This window comes from Helianthus annuus, chromosome 8, assembly GCF_002127325.2.
Source record: "Helianthus annuus cultivar XRQ/B chromosome 8, HanXRQr2.0-SUNRISE, whole genome shotgun sequence".
In the NCBI taxonomy this organism is placed as follows: domain Eukaryota; kingdom Viridiplantae; phylum Streptophyta; class Magnoliopsida; order Asterales; family Asteraceae; genus Helianthus; species Helianthus annuus.
Window position 1 is genome coordinate 3,062,076 of NC_035440.2, and position 20,120 is coordinate 3,082,195.

General features: G+C 38.3%; 1 pseudogene; it reads left to right on the forward strand.

The window, feature by feature from the left end:
- The first annotated feature begins 9,119 nt into the window (after positions 1-9,119).
- LOC118481326 lies at positions 9,120-18,367 on the forward strand (annotated as a pseudogene).
- Positions 18,368-20,120: the final 1,753 nt, after the last annotated feature.

Genomic DNA, 20,120 nt, shown 5'->3' on the forward strand with positions numbered 1-20,120 from the left:
TTTTAATTGGGGTAACGTGTATTACACGATAGCCCTATGTGTTGTTTACAACACTTTAGCATGCTAAACTATTAACATACATGTACTTACCGGATTTGCGATCAAGCCTCGAACCGAACACACTTTATTCTTTAACCATGAGCTCTGATTACCAACTTGTAACACCCGTCTTAATGAATCAAGATTATAATAATAAAACACGCATTTTATACTAAGATACGACTTTCCAAAAACTTTTCCAAGTTAACATTCTTACATGTCAAAACTATTCAAATATAGTACCAAGTGTTTTACATAGTTCACTTAAAACAAAACATATTAGATTAACGCGGAAGCTTTGTTCGATCGTGTGTTCGGTTCTTGTCCATGCTTGAACTTCATCCGGGAATCCCTTGACATATACCTATGACCAAAACCAACTTAAAAGTTAGCTTTGGTAGTCAAATAACACGATTAAACAAGTCATATAAGTCAAACAATTAAAATAACAACCAAAATCCCCTCCAGACCGTGGCCTATGGTCTGAACCGTGGGTCACGCTGCAGCCCACAATAACCAATCAGCCCCTCCAGACCGTGGCCTACGGTCTGAACCGTGGGTCACGCTGCAGCCCAAAACAACCAAATAGCCCCTCCAGTCTGTGGCCTACGGTCTGAACCGTGGGTCACACTGCGCCCGGCTATTCTATTTTTCAGTTTTGGTCTTTTTTACGAAAACGACCGTAACTTTCGAACCGTTTATCCGTTTAACCTCACGTTTCCTCCTACGTCATCGTGATTTAATTCTCCATCATAAGAAGTTAAAATTTCAACATCCAACATAATAAATTTTGAGACTTCTAAGCCTTCGACTCGTTACCTTTTACCGAATTTTAACCCGTTTATGCATTTTATCAAACAAACGTATTTGTTTGATCCTTATATCACTTACACTTCCTGAAATTAATGTTATCTACCATTTTAGGCTCTAATTACAGGTTTATTACACAATTTAAACCCGTTTACGCTCGTATGCTTATTTTGACCCGTTAAGGGTATTTAAGCACTTTCGAGCCTAAAATCGCTTTCATTTGTATCTAACTTTATATTACCATATTTCTTACCAAGTAGTCTTCCACCACAACTATATTTGTGGTGGATTTAATATGGAGATACATATATTCCGAGTTTCATCCCTCGGACTATCATTTTACGGCAAAGACCCATATTGAGTCATTTGACCCAAGATTTACCCTTTTCATTCTTTATACTTATTCAACGTATTTGCTTGATCATATAACTTGTTTTTAACGACTCTTAAGGTTTATTTACTCGATTTTTCTTACGAGGGCGTTTTGGTCATCTTAAACCCTTTCTTTACAACAAAGGACTTTTCATGTCGCAATTGACCAAAATTCCACTTTTTAAACTAGGATCTTGTTAAAATAGCCATCATGTTTTTAAAACACAATTACAATAACTTAAACCATTCGGTTTACTTAAAAGATAACCCAATGTCCATTTTAACTTGTTTAGCCCTCATTAAACTTCAAGTTCTAATGGTGATTTGACCAATTATACATACCTGGCTCGAATCAATATATTGACCCATTTTGATACCTTGCCTTAGTAGCCGCTAAGTAATAGCGATGACAACATTCAATCGATATTTATTCATGTAATCATACAACTCGACAAAACATTAGCCGATATTGTCAAAGGGTGATATTTTCACCTTTTGACCCGTTCGGTCTATATGACCATTTACTTTTGCGAGATGGATTTATTATCATCTCGTCTACATAACTTGTACCGGTTTACACCGTACGGTCGATTTACTTATAAATCTATTTCTTGATTATTTTGACCCATTATGACTTATGCCAAATGGTGTCGTTTTAAATCCCTTTATCTATTCGTTAACCCATGTCTGGATTACCATTTCACCATTTTTACCTCTTTCTACCATAATTTATTGTTTCTACCATTTTCGCTTGTTCCGACTAGCATTATATCGCGCCGGAACATCATGTTTCATTTACTTAATATAAAACGTATTCCATGCTCACAAATAGCATTTTGAAATAAAAGTAAAAAGGGCGTAAGCTTAGCTTACCTCGCATCCCGAATACGCCTTTCTTCTCACTTGATTCGTTTGACCCGCTCACTCATCAAGCTTCCACCTAGCTCACTAAGCGTCAAACTATCATCATAATTCATAAGATGGTTAGATTAGTCATTATCAATTATGACTACTCCATCTAACGGGTCTTACGTCGACTTTATCACTCGATTAAATCATTGGTTAGTTTGACTTCCTAAAAGTCAATTGATCTATCGACATATCCAAATGCACACTTCACATGGAATTTCAACATTTTAGCTTCGTTTAGGCATTTTAACAAACACCCAGTGGGCATACTTTTACACATTTACAAACTAGTTCATAACTAGTTATTTTTACCAATATTAACATCAAATTTTACCACTATCACTTATGATCAAATACTCAAACTTGAAATTTGTTCAAGTATTTCCCGATTACTTAACATGCATGATGATTCTAATCATAATCATATCATCAATTCCACCTTATGACTAATACCCACTTAGCCTAGTGTGGGAATTCATTCAATCATTCAATTTATAGCATGTTAGGTATGATTTTCACTCAGGGTTTCGTTCCTAAGCAAGTATACATCACTTATCTAGCCATAGCTTCTCTAATTCATGCCTAATTCGCGATTAGGATGATTATCAAATTTTTACAACTTCACGAATGTTAGAAATTCAACATACCTCACGATCCCCTTGACTTGGTGATCACGAATTTGTGTTCATGCATTGGTTTGGCTCTTGATTTGGACTTCAATTTGATTAATTTGTTGAAGTTAGGGTTTGAGCTCTCCTGAGCTTTCTCCAGGTCGACCAGAACACGCACACACACACACACCTAGTGTGTGTGTTGTGTTTAATTTTAATAAATCAAGTTTCAATTCTTCCCTTTTTAGCCCTTCTAGTTTGTAGCTTTATAATAAGGGTTATTTCCCAAGTTTCCTTCTTTGTTTTAAGGTAACTAGGTTGATATTCCTAGTTACTTGGTGGGTTCGGGGAAATTATAACCCGTTTTATTTTTTTAAGTCCCGTTAACTCGGGCCTTTTATAAACTTATTTCCTTAAAAGCTCTTATTCACTTTTAATTAATATTAGGATTATTCACTTGATTCCTAATATTTTCCGGTTTACTTTTACTACTAACGGTACTTTCCCCATCTTTAGTATTAACGGGGTTTAATTACCAAACCTGTTTTCGGGGTGTTACACCAGATTAATGAATTCAACAAACTCGACCTTTAGCCGACAAACTTTTTCGCCCTTGAAATTCAACAACGTATTTCTTCAATCGTGCTTTCTCGAAAACTTGTTTTCGCAATTTCACATCGAACCCCTCGACGACGCAAGCGCTACTCCGAACTCGTTCGCACGACTTAGAACGATCCACTCGAACTGGGTTTCTCACCGATTTAAGGAGTCACATCCTGCCTGACGTCTCAATAGACCCTAAAACCTACAGACCCGCACGACGACTATCCCTCGCTAGCTACTTCTTTTTGTGCTAACCCAATCAACGTAACACCCTTTGTCAGCAAACGACATTCTTTTACACCCATAACTTGTGTACGACCAGCTACCTCATCGACGTCAGATAAACCCCTATTGCCGATCCCAAAGCCTTCATGTTTTGTCTCAAATTGAACGCATCGGTTACGACTACCCTTCTTGCATTATCTCGCTACTCATGTTATGATTCACAGATTCCATGATCCTTGTCCTACTCTACTCTGCACGAATCTCCGTTTGAACAAATTACTCCTTCGAATGTTACTCGTTGGAGCAACGAGCCAAGGGTACCCCGGGGGTAAAGGTACCAGAAGCGTTGCTCTCCGAACCTGATACGATTAACACCTAGTTACGACACTCGAATTTATTCCATCCTACAATTGTTTCTTTCGACGACGTCTGGACCTATTCCGAAAACCAGTGGGAATTAGAACGACTCCTAGGCTCTACCCTGGTACTTCTACAACGCAAACCACCTTGCGCTAAGTTTCCAACGCACAACCTTTTAACGTCGCAAAAGCCCGCTTTTCTCGACCATATACGAAACCCCTCACGGTTTTGACCCTAAAGAGTATCACCTGGCATTAGGAAGGTGCACAATAATCCGCAACTCCAGCAATTGAAAGATATTCTACGAGGTGCTTCTATCTTATCTTGTCCCATCCAAGGCATTGGTGAAATGTCTGCTAGTAACGACACACAACCAAAGAAACCGATAAGTTTCTGAACCTACAACCATCTACTTAATAGAAGTAGTTGTGGGGGCACGGAGTGCCAACTTCTATCACTTTTGATCGAAACCTACGTTCTGTATCCGATTCGTCTCAGACTGAATACAAAAACCTTTGGCTCACAGTTAGGCACGAGCACCACTTATCGCCTGCAAACAGATGGTCAGGCCAAACGCACCATCCAAACACTCCAACGCATGCTGAGAACATGTATTATCGTCCTTGGACACGAGTGACACTTCCCCTTGTAGAATCTCTTCCGACCACTGCCACCGCATTGGCATTCAGGCAGCATCATTGGAGGCATTGCACGGACGCAGATGCCGGTCACCTTTGTGTTGGGCGGAAGCCAAATTACCGGCCCAGAACTTGCACTTGACACAACGGGTAGGATTGCCCAGAATAGATAACTCATGGCGGCAGCTCCAGACCGTCAGAAAGGCTACGCGGATAAGCGTAGGAAACCTCTAGAACTCCGAGTCGGAGACTGGGTTCTACTTAAAGTTTCACCCTGGAAGGGTGTGGTACGTTTTGACAAACAGGGCAAACTTAATCTGCGATATGATTGGACCGTTCGAAATTTACCGAGAGGATCGATAAGGTTGCTATAGACTAAACCAGCCTGAAGAGCCGAGTGCGGTACACAACGTCTTTCACCTGCCTAATCTGAATAACTGTCTGTCAGATGCAACATTCGTTATTCCTTTTTAGGAACTCGTGATCAGCAACAAACTACGCTTCGTTCAGAAACCGGTTGAGATCAAGGATCAAGAAATCAAAACCCTCGAGCGTAGTGTAACCAACAGAACGAGTTCGTTGTAACTCACGTTGTGGCCCAGGGTTTACCTGGGAACGGGAAAACCAGCTGATGCGCATGTATCCCAGTTGTTTACAAACATTACTTCCAGCACTGAAGCTACCACTAAATTTCGGGAAGAAATTTCAAACCAACAGGGGGTGATGTGACGCCCTACGAAAACGTTTAAACACACTAGCTTGTCAGTGGCTGCGTGCTAAATTTCGGGACGAAATTCCTTGAACTTGGGGATAATGTGACACTTCGGGTCTACCTGAACGCTACTTGGATGTACAATTAAATTTGTGAAATTCTATGTGAAATGCATACGAACTCTGTGGATCTTAGGTAACATGATCTTACATGCTATGTGACCTTATGTGCTACATGGGTTATATATTTATTTTGTGAACTTTTGTGAACTACGTGTATGAACGTATGACACTAGGTTATCAGCGAGTCTATAATTAGAGCGAATCGTATGTCTTAGCTTAAATTTCGAGGACGAAATTCCTGTAACATGGGGAGAATGTGACAACTCGAACCCTTGATCCTGATCGACGAGAAACGAGCATTTTATTAATGCTCGTGTTCACTATCATTCATTTATTATTGCTATTACTGTCATTATAGTTTTAATTATTTATGTATTATTTAATTATAAAACGGGCCAATACAACGGAGCGAGGCACATAACATTGCGAATTCAAACATGCTTGGGCTAGGCCCAACCCAACTCACCTAAGCCTAAACCCTAGACCTATATAATACCACTTAAACCCCTCACCCCATTTTATCTAAAACCCTAAACTTCTCACACCAGCCGCACACCCCTATCCCCCGCCCCTTCTCTCTCGATCAAGAACTTCCGGCGACCGGAGCATATTCCGGCGCCTCGTTTTCTGGCAAACCAGCTATGGCCACACCGCAGCCTCAGTGACACCCTCCTCCTTCCTCTCTCCCACACGCAAACCCACTCACCTTCACCTTCCCCTCCTTCTCTGCTGAACCGATGACCGAAACACATCTCCGGCAACGGTGGAGCCGTCTACAGCAGCGACGGTGGTGGCGGAGCCGCAGCAACGGCGGCCGCACTGGAAATGGCGGCAGGTGGACCTTCACAACAGCAGTTCCGGTAGAAACCAATCTGAGCAGCAACGTTAGCAACAGCAGTGGGTTTGGAGGTGGGTTTCGGGTAGCACGGAGGAGCAATGGCAGCCCATACAAGCACACTCGTTTATTCATAACCCTTTGGTCAGTCCATAATTTTCTTTGATTATTTTGCATCCTTGTGGTTTATTTTTAGCTGGGTATATGTTGACTTACTACTTGTATAAATCTACACAGTGGTTCGATTTATTTATGTGATTTGGGGTTTTTATATATGTGATGGTTGTATGAATGATTAATTAGGAATTTAGATATTGAACGATGATGAATTTGTGAAATGAGAGTGTATAAAAATGATGGTTAGTGCCTATTTATCTTATAACCCTTTTGTGGCTTTTATTTGAAAGAATGTTTGTAAATAATCTATTGATTAATGTAGAACAGTAAGGACTGTTAGTGCAAAAGTGTTAACTATTTCTTTTAGTAGAAATGATTTGGTTGAATGAAAGCATATGTGTTTCTTTTAAATGACTGATGATGAAAATATGGACCGTTAGAATAATTCTAAAAAGGGTACTCTTGATGTTTGTTATTCAAATATGTTTTTATGTTTGATGGTGATGATATTTGAGATGAAAATGGGTACTTTTACATGTTTGGTAGAGATTCTTAATAGTATTGGGACAAGCTGCTCATTGTATCTGAACATATGCTGGTTGAATAATTAAATGGGGTTTTGAAATGAGTCACAGATGAGGTGATTAGTATAATGGGTGCTTCACGTTTTGAATGGTTAAAATGAATGATGATGTGCAACTGTTGATGTTTTGATGTTCCCCGCTACGATTGATACGGCAACTTGTTTTAACCAGTTAATTTACTCGTTTATACATGCCATGGGGAGCTACCCCATAAGTAAGCGACAACTGTTTTTTTTTCCCAATACCGAATACTCATGTGACCGTACGTTTCCGTAAAGTGCCCCGTTTGTCAATGTTCTATCATCTTTGACGGACTGCAAGAGTCTATTAGTTCACTCCCGATCCCATACACGGGCACGGTGTGAGGCTAGTAGGACCTAAATAGCGCTATCAACTAATAACCCGTTCGCCTGGCCCCGGCGACTAATCGGTATTTAGTAGTAGGGACTTCAGTGATAGAGTTTCGTTTAGTGTTGCTCGTTGCATTTCCATATAAACAGTAATTAACTAAGAGTCCCGCACAAGGGGAGAAAAGTAGGTTTGTATCCCTCACAGGGGATAGTGTTGTTACCCGTATCCCACATAAGGAGATAGAAATACCGCATCCCGCACAAGGAGAGAGTAAGCAATTCCAAACCAGGAAAAGTTGTTTCGTTCCGTTTCCCAACCACCGGGAACGCATGCTTTAAGTAAAAAGTAGTGAACTCACCTTTGCTTTGCTCGGTTGACAGTTTACTCGTGTTACGTTGGTCAACCATACCCTATTATGGTTATTAAATATTTATTAGGTTCTCATGCAAGAAAAATGTCACGTACAAACTACACATAGCACGTAAGTCATACTGGCATATACGTTATTGGGCCTATCCTAACATATGAGCAGTTAAACAGTAACAGTTAGACAGCAACAGTAGTACACAGCCCAAAACATGACATCACATTGAGCGGCCCATAACTAAGTAGAGTGGTCTAGTCGAAACCGGGTGGTCTCGAGTCGCAACCTCTGGATTCTAAGTCGCAACAACTCGTCTCGAGTTGTGAACATTTGAGTCGCAACCGTAGAGGTCTCAAGTCAGGTCTCGAGTCGAGATCAGGAGATCTCAAGTGGTAACCAAGCTGGTCTCGACTCCTGGAGCATGATGTCTGGTTTCGAGTTGTCAATCGATGGTCTCGAGTCGCAACCATAAGGTCTCGACTCGCAAACTTATGCTGATGTTTCTAGAACCCTTAGCCAGATCAGTATTATCCAATCAATTTTCATTAACATGTACTGTCCAACCAAATTTCATTAACATGTTTTCAATACCGTACAATCACCGAATCATATCAAAACAACAAATTTCAAATATTTTTGGCATCATTTAAACAGTTCATCATCTAGGGTTTTCACATTCATATTCATCCAACATTTCTCATATGATCAGTCAACATTTCCTATCATACATTACTACCAAAACAAGTTGCGTATCAATCGTAGCAGGGAACATCAAAACATCAACAGTTGCACATCATCATTCATTTTAACCATTCAAAACATGAAGCACCCATTATGCTAATCACCTCATTTGTGACTCATTTCAAAACCCCATTTAATTATTCAACCAGCATATGTTCATATACAATGAGCAGCTTGTCCCAATACTATTAAAAATCTCTACCAAACATGTAAAAGTACCCATTTTCATCTCAAATATCGTCACCATCAAACATAAAAACATATTTGAATACCAAACATCAAGAGTACCCTTTTTAGAATTATTCTAACGGTCCATATTTTCATCATCAGTCATTTAAAAGAAACACATATGCTTTCATTCAACCAAATCATTTCTACTAAAAAAAATAGTTAACACTTTTGCACTAATAGTCCTTACTGTTCTACATTAATCAATAGATTATTTACAAACATTCTTTCAAATAAAAGCCACAAAAGGGTTATAAGATAAATAGGCACTAACCATCATTTTTATACACTCTCATTTCACAAATTCATCATCGTTCAATATCTAAATTCCTAATTAATCATTCATACAACCATCACATATATAAAAACCCCAAATCACATAAATAAATCGAACCACTGTGTAGATTTAGACAAGTAGTAAGTCAACATATACCCAGCTAAAAATAAACCACAAGGATGCAAAATAATCAAAGAAAATTATAGACTGACCAAAGGGTTATGAAGAAACGAGTGTGCTTGTATGGGCTGCCATTGCTCCTCCGTGCTACCCGAAACCCACCTCCAAACCCACTGCTGTTGCTAACGTTGCTGCTCAGATTGGTTTCTACCGGAACTACTGTTGTGAAGGTCCACCTGCCGCCATTTCCGGTGCGGCCGCCGTTGTTGCGGCTCCGCCACCACCGTCGCTGCTGTAGACGGCTCCACCGTCGCCGGAGATGTGTTTCGGTCATCGGTTCAGCAGAGAAGGAGGGGAAGGTGAAGGTGAGTGGGTTTGCGTGTGGGAGAGAGGAAGGAGGAGGGTGTCACTGAGGCTGCGGTGTGGCCAGAGCTGGTTCGCCGGAAAATGAGGCGCCGGAATATGCTCCGGTCGCCGGAAGTTCTTGATTGAGAGAGAAGGGGCGGGGGATAGGGGTGTGCGGCTGGTGTGAGAAGTTTAGGGTTTTAGATAAAATGGGGTGAGGGGTTTAAGTGGTATTATATAGGTCTAGGGTTTAGGCTTAGGTGAGTTGGGTTGGGCCTAGCCCAAGCGTGTTTGAATTCGCAATGTTATGTGTCTCGCTCCGTCGTATTGGCCCGTTTTATAATTAAATAATACATAAATAATTAAAACTATAATGACGGTAATAGCAATAATAAATGAATGATAGTGAACACGAGCATTAATAAAATGCTCGTTTCTCGTCGATCAGGATCAAGGGTTCAAGTTGTCACATTCTCCCCATGTTACAGGAATTTCGACCTCGAAATTTAAGCTAAGACATACGATTCGCTCTAATTATAGACTCGCTGATACCCTAGTGTCATACGTTCATACACGTAGTTCACAAAAGTTCACAAAATAAACATATAACCCATGTAGCACATGAGGTCACATAGCATGTAAGATCATGTTACCTAAGATCCACAGAGTTCGTATGCATTTCACATAGAATTTCACAAATTTAATTGTACATCCAAGTAGCGTTCAGGAAGACCCGAAGTGTCACACCACATATCTCAGAACCTCGGCAATCTCTGAAATGAAATTTCGGTACTAAGACCATATGCCAATGAGTGGTTCCCACACAGTCTTCGGTCGATTTAAGTTTATGTCACCCTGCACACTTTAAGATGATTGTGAGCCTACTGATACATCTTATATAGAGCTGCTTAACATTTTTCATTTTGCATTTCAGTTTAAAGATGTTTGGACAGACCACTGATGTACTATCATTTTTTTTTGCTCGCCAGGAAACTCATTTTTGTTTTTCTATTGTTTTTGAGTTTTGAAATTTTTTGATGTTTTTGAATTTTCAGGTTTGAATTTACTCCCCCTAAAATCAACAAACTTACAATAATTTTAAAAACACAAAGATATTTACAAAAACGATTTTCCAATGTGGATTACTCTCGCTTAACCTTAATGCCGTTTACCAATAATAAAAAGTCAAATCTTGATACCAATTGTAGGTCCACCCGGAGGATCGAGTTAAACCTCTATTCCTATTTTCCGACATACTCGAGAGTACGGAATCCAAACGGGTAAGTTAAACCAAGTTACGAATAATAAACACAAAGATTCAACGATTAACACTCCATTATATTAATGTGTATGCAACCGTTACAAAGCAATGTTTACAAGATATCCTTATAAACTCTCAGTGTGTGTGTTTACAGTGTGTTCGCTCTGTGAAATCCATTCAGACTTCTCTAACTATGTGTGTCTTCAGTCTGCTGTATATATAGTGCAATCTTCGGCGAACCTTACACATGTGTGACGAACCTTCATGAAGTCGGCGAAGGTTGAAGCCGAACCTTCACATGTGACGAAGGTTCAAACCTTGGTCACCTTCACATCCCGACGAACCTTAAGGTTCGTTATAAAAGGACTTCGCCATCTGTTGAGTGTATCCGGCCCACATACATAAAAGGCCCAACATGAATTAGACTTAAGTTGTCATGTTGTGCTTGGGCTTCCTTAATGATGGGCTTTGACTTGTTGGGCCAAACAAACAGAGAACAGTAAAACATATAAGTAACACGTAAGCAATACGAGCATACCGAGTCAAGACAGGAGGATGTCTTGACTACGGTCTTCACTTCGTAGCCGAGTCGAACCGAGCCGAGCCGTATCCACAAAATATGTATCAACATCCATTCCTTTAGAATATTATAAACAGTAAAATCATTCATTTCTTGTTACGAAAACAGTTAATAATATATTAACAATCTGAAACAGTTGAACAGAACTATTTAGGATGTTGTATGCATTGGAAATGGCTTACTCATGTGTCCCTTTTGACACGGTTGAAATAAATTAAACACAACGCGGATCAGCACATTTATTCGTAACTGGGTTGAAATTCCACCTAAACCCACACATTTTTTTCTAAGTTCATTTCCAGCCATTTATTAGCTGAGTAGTTACACAATTTTCTCTTGATATTGTCGGTTAAGAAAATACAAATAGATAAAGGGATCCAATGTGAAATATTGAAATCTTCTGTTGACCCACATATCTTTATGATAAAGTAGTTGGCTAATATATTGATCAGCTATTTAAAACCACATATATCTTTGTGTATCTGATTTCCACTCCTTTTTTTATACGAATCTCAAACAAATTCCACAGATCAATGGCGTCTTCGTCGTCCTCTTCTCACTTGATTCCCACATCATGGAAATATGATGTGTTCATGAGTTTTAGAGGAGAAGATACGCGCAAGAACTTTGTGGATCATCTCTACTCAGCTCTTGATCAACAAGGAATCTACACATACAAGGATGACGAAACACTTGCTCGGGGTGAGTCAATCGGTCAATCGCTCTTGAAGGCTATCCGGGAATCACAGATTGCCGTTATTGTATTCTCTAAAAACTATGCAGAGTCATCTTGGTGCTTGGATGAGCTTGCATATATTATTGAATGCATGGACGAGATAGGGAAAATCGTTATGCCCATATTTTATGACATAGATCCCTCAGATGTCAGAAAACTAAAGGGGAAAATTGAAGAATCATTTGCCAAACATGAGTTAGAGCATATGAACAAAGTGTTAGATAAATGATTATAAGGCTCGATCATATTTATATATAGTTATATATATAATTATCTATTTATTTATTTTTTTATAAAACGGCAGTTATGGCCGTGATATGTATCTGTATATATATACATTGTTTGTAACCGGATGGATCACTAATTCATTTTATGAACACAATATAGTTTCGTTATTCAAAACCCTAAACTCAGAAATCTAACAAAGTGGTATCAGAGCCATACAGATCAAATTCAAGAAATCATCAATTCTCGAAGCATGAATCAGGGACAGGGAATTCAAACTCAACTTCCAAAATTCACAGGGCAAAACTACTACCACTGGCACATTCAAGTGAAAGTTTTACTTGAATCTCAAGAACTGTGGAATGTAGTTAATGAAGGAATTCGAGAATTAGGCACTAATCCAACGGAAGAAGCGATTTCAACGCACAGAGATGCAGTCAAAAAAGATAAACGGGCGTTATATATCTTATTTCAATCTGTAAGTGAAACTATATTCGAGAGGATTGCACTGGCAACATCATCAAAAGAGGCGTGGAACATCCTGCATAAATCATACCGTGGAGAAAATCGGGTAAAAACGATTAAACTTCAATCTCTTCGATGTGAATTTGATTCGTTAAAAATGAGGGAAGGGGAATCTATAGAAGATTATTTTAATCGGACGATTCTTATAGTTAATCAATTAAGGATGAACGAGGAATCAATTAGTGAACAAAGAATTGTAGAAAAAATTCTACGAAGTTTAACTCGAAACTATGAATCGGTGGTAATAACTGTGGAAGAAACAAAAAATTTAGAAAATATTTCGACTGAGGAATTAATGGGTATACTACAATCTCATGAATTGAGATTGAAACGATATGAAGATACACCCACTGAACATGCATTTCAAATGCAAAATTCAAGTCAAGACCGCTATAGTTCATCACGGAATGACACAAAAGGACGCGGGAAAAGTAAGGGTCGAAATTGGAGCACAGTTAGATGTTATAATTGTCAGAAGATGGGTCACACGGCCAAGTTTTGTCATCGAAAGGATGATTATGAAAAACCTGACAACGTTTTGATTCATAGAGATGAAGAAAGTAATGAACAAGAAGACACAATGTTCATGATCTTCAATATGGAGGAAACAATCAAGGATGATTGTTGGTATTTGGATAGTGGTTGCAGTAACCACATGACGGGAAACAGGGAACTCTTCATCAACTTAGATGAATCGATAAAGAAGGAAGTAAGAACTGGGGACGATAAACGGCTGGAAGTACAAGGATGTGGTGAAGTTTCAATTACAATCAGAGATAAAATTCGGAGAATACCGAAGGTGTTCTATGTAAAGGGCTTAAAACATAATCTTTTAAGCGTAGGGCAACTCATCGAAAAAGGATATGCAGTTTACTTCAAAGAAAATCACTGCATAATTAAGGATGCAAACGATGAAATTGTTGGAAACATTAACATGACACGTAACAAGATGTTTCCTCTTCGGCCAGTCAATGACTTACATCTTGTAATGACCATGACCATGAAGGAAACATCGTCACTCTGGCATAGGAGATATGGACACGTCAACATGGATACGTTAATCAAAATGGAGAATAAGGGATTGGTGTTTGGTTTGCCGAAGATAACGAAGGATGGGGATGTATGTGAGGGTTGTGTTTCGGGTAAACAGTCAAGGAAAGCTTTTCAAAAGAAAACCACATGGCAAGCTAGTAAGCCCTTGCAACTGATTCACTCTGACATTTGCGGACCTATGAGGACTGAATCAATAGGAGGATGTAGATATTTCATTACATTCATCGATGATTATTCAAGGAAGACTTGGGTGTACTTTCTCAAATTCAAATCAGAAGCGTTGAATTTCTTTAAAGCCTTCAAGACCTTGAATGAAAGACAGTCAGAACACTTAATCAAAACCTTAAGAACAGATCGTGGGGGTGAATATTGCAGCAAGATATTCCAAGACTATCTAAAAGAAAATGGCATACGTCACCAACTTACAACTAGTTACACGCCTCAGCAGAACGGAGTGGCAGAAAGGAAAAATAGGACATTGATGGAGTTAAGTAGAAGTATGATGAATATCAAACGTTTACCGAATAACTACTGGGCAGAAGCAATAGCTTGTGCAACGTACATACTGAATCGAACCATCACCAAGACCCGGCCTAATGTAACTCCATATGAAGCCTGGTATGGAGTTAAACCAAATGTAGAACATCTAAAGATTTTTGGTTGCTTAGCCTATGTGCATGTTCCAAAGCAACATCGAGATAAGTTAAATGAAAAAACAGAAAAGGCGGTGTTCGTTGGGTATAGTGAACATAGTAAGGGTTACAAGCTATATAATCCTCAAACAAACAAAATCATTATTAGTCGTGATGTAGTGTTTGATGAAGACAAACAGTGGGTTCTGCCATTAGAGAATTCCAAGACTCCGGTCATAATACCGGATGATAATGAGGTTGTGACACAAACACAGACAGAATCAAATGTGACACAAGAGAATGAGGAGATACCTCATGAACATGAATCATCACCTGCTGATGATATCTCGGAACACAACAACGTGTCAGCAGCTGAAAATGATGAGATACTTCCTGAAAATGAGACATCAAATGCACCAGCAGATCATGGAGATAGTTCGTCCACATCAGATTCAGAAAATGAAGTTATTCGTACAAAAACTGTGAAGAATGTCTATCGAAGGACGAAAGCACTGACAGAAGCGGAGGTTAAACAGAAATATAGAGAGAATCAAGTGATTAATTTTGTTCTTTTCACTAGTTCAGATCCCACATCTTATGAAGAAGCAAGTCAAGATCCTAAATGGTTAGAAGCAATGGATAACGAGATAGAATCCATTCATAAAAATCACACGTGGGAACTTGTAGATCCTCCATCACAACAAAAGCCGATTGGAGTCAAATGGATTTACAAGACGAAATTTGATGAAAAGGGCAATGTAGATAAGTACAAGGCCAGATTAGTTGTGAAAGGATATAAGCAGAAGTACGGCATAGATTACCAGGAAGTCTTTGCACCTGTAATCAGATTCGAGACAGTTCGATTGGTGTTAGCCCTTGCAGCAGAATATGGTTGGCACCTCCATCAAATGGATGTAAAAACAGCGTTTTTAAACGGCAACTTAGAAGAACGGGTATATATAGAACAACCTCAAGGGTATGTAAAGAAAGGAGAAGAGAACAAGGTATGTTTTCTAAAACGAGCTTTGTATGGTTTAAAACAAGCTCCAAGAGCGTGGTATAGTCGGATAGACGCATATTTCATTCAAAACAATTTTAGAAAATGCATCTACGAGCATACACTATACATCAAGGATACAAATGATGGAAAAATTGTCATTTGTCTCTATGTGGATGATCTAATAATAGCAAGTAGTTCAGAGAAACTAATTACAGATTTCAAAGAATCAATGAAAGAAGCGTTCGAAATGACAGACATGGGTCGGTTACATTATTTTCTAGGCATGGAGGTTACTTATGAGAAGGGAAATATAACCCTGTCTCAAAGGAAGTATATGAAAAATCTTTTAGCAAAATACAGGATGACGCATTCCAACACGGTATCAACGCCAATGGAATATGGTTTAAAATTATCTAAAGAGGATCCAGAAGAATTTGTAGACGAAGGGTTATATCGTAGTTTAGTGGGGAGCCTAATGTATCTGACAAATACGAGGCCAGACATCATGTTCGCAGTGAGTAAGATAAGTAGGTTCATGGAATGCCCAAAGAAAAGTCACTGGGAAGCAGCTAAACGCATACTAAAATACATCAAGGGGACCCAAGAACAAGGAGTTACATATTCAAAAGGGGGAAAGAAACATTTAATAGGGTTCAGTGACAGTGATTATGCAGGTAATATAGATGATAGCAAAAGTACTTCAGGATATATATTTCATCTAGGAACTGGACCCATATCTTGGCAATCGAAGAAACAGAAGGTAGTTGCATTATCTTCAACTGAGGCTGAGTACATGGCACTATCTCTAGCTGGGTGTCAAGCTTTATGGATTAAAGGAATTCTAAATGATCTGCTGGGCAAGAAAGAATATCCTATTCCTATATTTTGTGATAACAAATCAACCATATGTCTTGCTAAAGACCCGGTATATCACGGTAAAAGCAAACACATAAGAGTCAAATATCACTTCATTAGAGATTTAATAAAGAAAGGCGAGGTTGAAGTATTGTTCTGCACTACAAAAGAACAATTGGCAGACATCATGACTAAGGCTCTCCAACCCAAGGATTTCATTCGAATAAAAGAATTGCTGCATATGAATCTGATATGATCAAGCTTACGGGAGGGTGTTAGATAAATGATTATAAGGCTCGATCATATTTATATATAGTTATATATATAATTATCTATTTATTTATTTTTTTATAAAACGGCAGTTATGGCCGTGATATGTATCTGTATATATATACATTGTTTGTAACCGGATGGATCACTAATTCATTTTATGAACACAATATAGTTTCGTTATTCAAAACCCTAAACTCAGAAATCTAACACAAAGTTGAATCATGGAGAAGTGCTCTTGTAAAAGCAGGCAACCTTTCTGGATGGGTCCCCAAGGATTTTGCAAACGGGTAATTTTCTCTACTTTTTTTGAAAAAAAAAATTAGCTAAGATGTTTGCATTCTTTAACTTAATTGTACATGTTACTAGCTGACACTTTCAACTGAGTTATGTATAAATAATTTTTTGAAAAAAAAAATAGCTAAGATGTTTGCATTCTTTAACTTAATTGTACATGTTACTAAAGCTGACACTTTCAACTGAGTTATGTATAAATAAAAAAACTTACATGTTATTGGGAATTGTTTCAGAAAACAAACATATGTTTCATGAAAATTTTATTATATCATTATAATATAGATTACTTTCTAAATTAATGTCAAGTTCTTAAATTGAAATTATATGAATATTGAAAGTTGTAAGCGAATGCTGAAAAGTAGTTACTAGTTACTACAAGTACTTTCTAATTATCCTAATGTACTCAATGTGTAGACATGAAGCTAAATGCATCAAAGACATTGTTGGTAGAATTTCCAGTAGGCTGACTACAAAGGTCAAAAGAGATTTGATTGGAATAGTGACTCGTTTGCAAGATTTGAAATCAAAGTTGGAAATTGGGTCTGGTGGTGTGCGCATGGTTGGAATATGGGGGGTTGGAGGTGGTGGTAAAACTACCCTCGCATCTGCTGCGTATACAGAAATCTCTCATCAATTTGAAGCTCACTGTCTTCTTGAGAAGATTCGTGATGAATCAAGCAAGCATGGCCTGAAAAAGCTGCAAGAACATTTTTTATCAAGTGTTCTGAAAACTAATGTGGTGGTAGAGAGTGAGATAGAAGGAAGAAGCATGATAGAAAGAAGGTTATGTCGTAAAAGAGTTTTAGTTGTTCTTGATGATGTTGATGACCTTGAGCAACTAGAGGCGTTAGCCGGATCACATGATTGGTTTGGTGAGGGAAGTCGGATAATAATCACTACCAGGGATGAGCATTTGCTAACACGCAAGATAGACGCGATCTATGAAGTAAGTTTGTTATCACACGATGAGGCTATCAAGCTGTTTAGCAGACATGCATATCGGAAAGAAAAACCTGTAGAAGATTATGAGAAACTTTCACAAGATGTAGTTTCTTATGCTGGTGGGCTCCCATTAGCACTTGAAGTTCTAGGTTCTTTTCTATATGACAAAGATAAAGATGAGTGGTCGAGTGCTTTGACCAAGTTAAAATGCATTCCCGATATTAAGGTCATGGAAAGACTCAAAATAAGTTATGATGGACTAATGCCTGACGAAAAAGAGTTATTCTTAGATATTGCATGTTACTTTAGGAGATCTCTGATAGATGAGGCAATGATGGTGCTTGATGCTTGCAGTTTTCACCCTCGTATAGGGGTAAAGGTGTTGATACAAAAGTCTCTCATAAAAGTTTCAAATGGAATAGTTGATATGCATGACTTGATAGAAGAAATGGCCCACTACATTATAAGAGGGGCACACCCTAATCATCCAGAAAAACATAGTAGAATATGGAAAAAAAATGATATTCTAGAGTGTTGTGCTATGGAGGCTGGAACGTTAATGGTAAAAGCTAGCTTTGTTAAAATTATATTATATGTTAATCTGATGACGTTTGGTTATGGATACTGACACAATTTGGTTCCCTTGATTAACTAACGCAGGAAAATGAAGTATTAGTTTTGTCAAGTTATGTCGAACATCCACGTCTTCCTCATGTTGTTGCAAACATGAAGAAACTTCGGTGGATTTATTGGGATAGGTATCCAGCATCATCATTCCCATCAAATTTCCAGCCAAGAAAGCTTGGTTGTCTAGTGTTGATAAGGGGCCAGCAAAAAGAACTCTGGAAAGGGTGTAAGGTAATCCTTGTTTTTCCACAAGTTTAATCAATTAATTATTAGGGTAACTCGGATAAGTAGACCCTAGACTAATGAAATTAGAATTGTGAAATGAATACTATACGTACAAGGTTTCCAAGCGAACACTAAACGTACACCGTATAAGATCAGATTGTCAAGATAAAATTGTTTACAAAAAATTTTTTTGACTGGACCTTAAGACCATGTGCATTTACTATTCGTTGACCAACCATGCCATGAGCCATGACCAACGGCGTAAAGCTCCGGCCCAGTGGCGGATCCATGAATTTTAGTCAGTGGGTGCCAAAAATAAGTCCGCCTAGAATCGGCCAGACTAGAAAGGTCAATCCAAAATAGCTTGGGTCAAAAGAATTACATTACATAAACCTCATAAATAAGTCAAAGCAACAAACTTCATTAGATATAATAAAACAAAATAGTTCATTACATATAATAAAAGAAAAAATTGATTATAATTGTCCTCTATGTGATTTCATCTTTTGAAAAACGGTCGATCACAGCTCCGTTCGTGACACTTTCAAGTGCTTCTTTTTCGACACTACAAATTACACAAGCATTCAAAAAGTCTTCACCAATCCGATTGCGCAAATTTGTCTATACTATCTTCACTGCTGAAAAACATCTCTCGACGGTTGCAGTGCAACAGGCAAAACCAATGTTAGCTTTAATAATCGATACACCAAATGAAAATTAATATGATTCCTTGTTTCCACCATAACTCTAGCAAGATCAGCAATACCCTTCAAGTTAGCAAATCTCTTGTCTTTTCGCACGCTATCGATGTACAAGCCAAGTTGATGTGAAAGAACAATTTTCTCCCCATTATCAAAATCATATGGATAAAGCTCACACAATCTCATTAACTTTGATGCATCAAACTTAGAAAATGAGTCATATGGGATGAAAGCAGACATGTTTTGAAGTAATTCCGTGTTAATTTGTGTTAATTTCATTAAAGCGATCACCATCTTGAATTTCCATATCGACAACAGTATTGAAACACTCAAAATTATAATAATGTTGATTGGTGAGATTGTACCTTTTTCTTTTGGGTCTGTAACCTGTGTCATTGATATAATTTCCAGCCATGTCCACGGTTTGAATATCATGTTTTGCACAAAACAAATGGATTTTCTCGAGAAGTTGATCAAACCCACTTTCTCTTAAATCTTGCAATTTTCCTCTAGTAGTTTCCACCAGTAACACAGCTTCTAAAATATCTTGATCTTTTCTTTGTAGAGCTCGTGATAACACATCCGTGAGCCCCAAAATGTGTAACATCAGATGCAAATAAAAAACAAATTCAAATGAGCTCAAAAAAGCTAGCATCTTGATTGCTTGATTTTGAGAACAAGGGTTGAAGCATTCATCTTTAACATATTCAAGTACTCTAATGATTGAGGGAAACATGTCAACCAAACGTACAAGTGTTTTGTAATGTGAATTCCATCTTGTATCTCCAGGTCGTATAAAAGAAAGCTCTTGATTTAACCCGCTTCCTG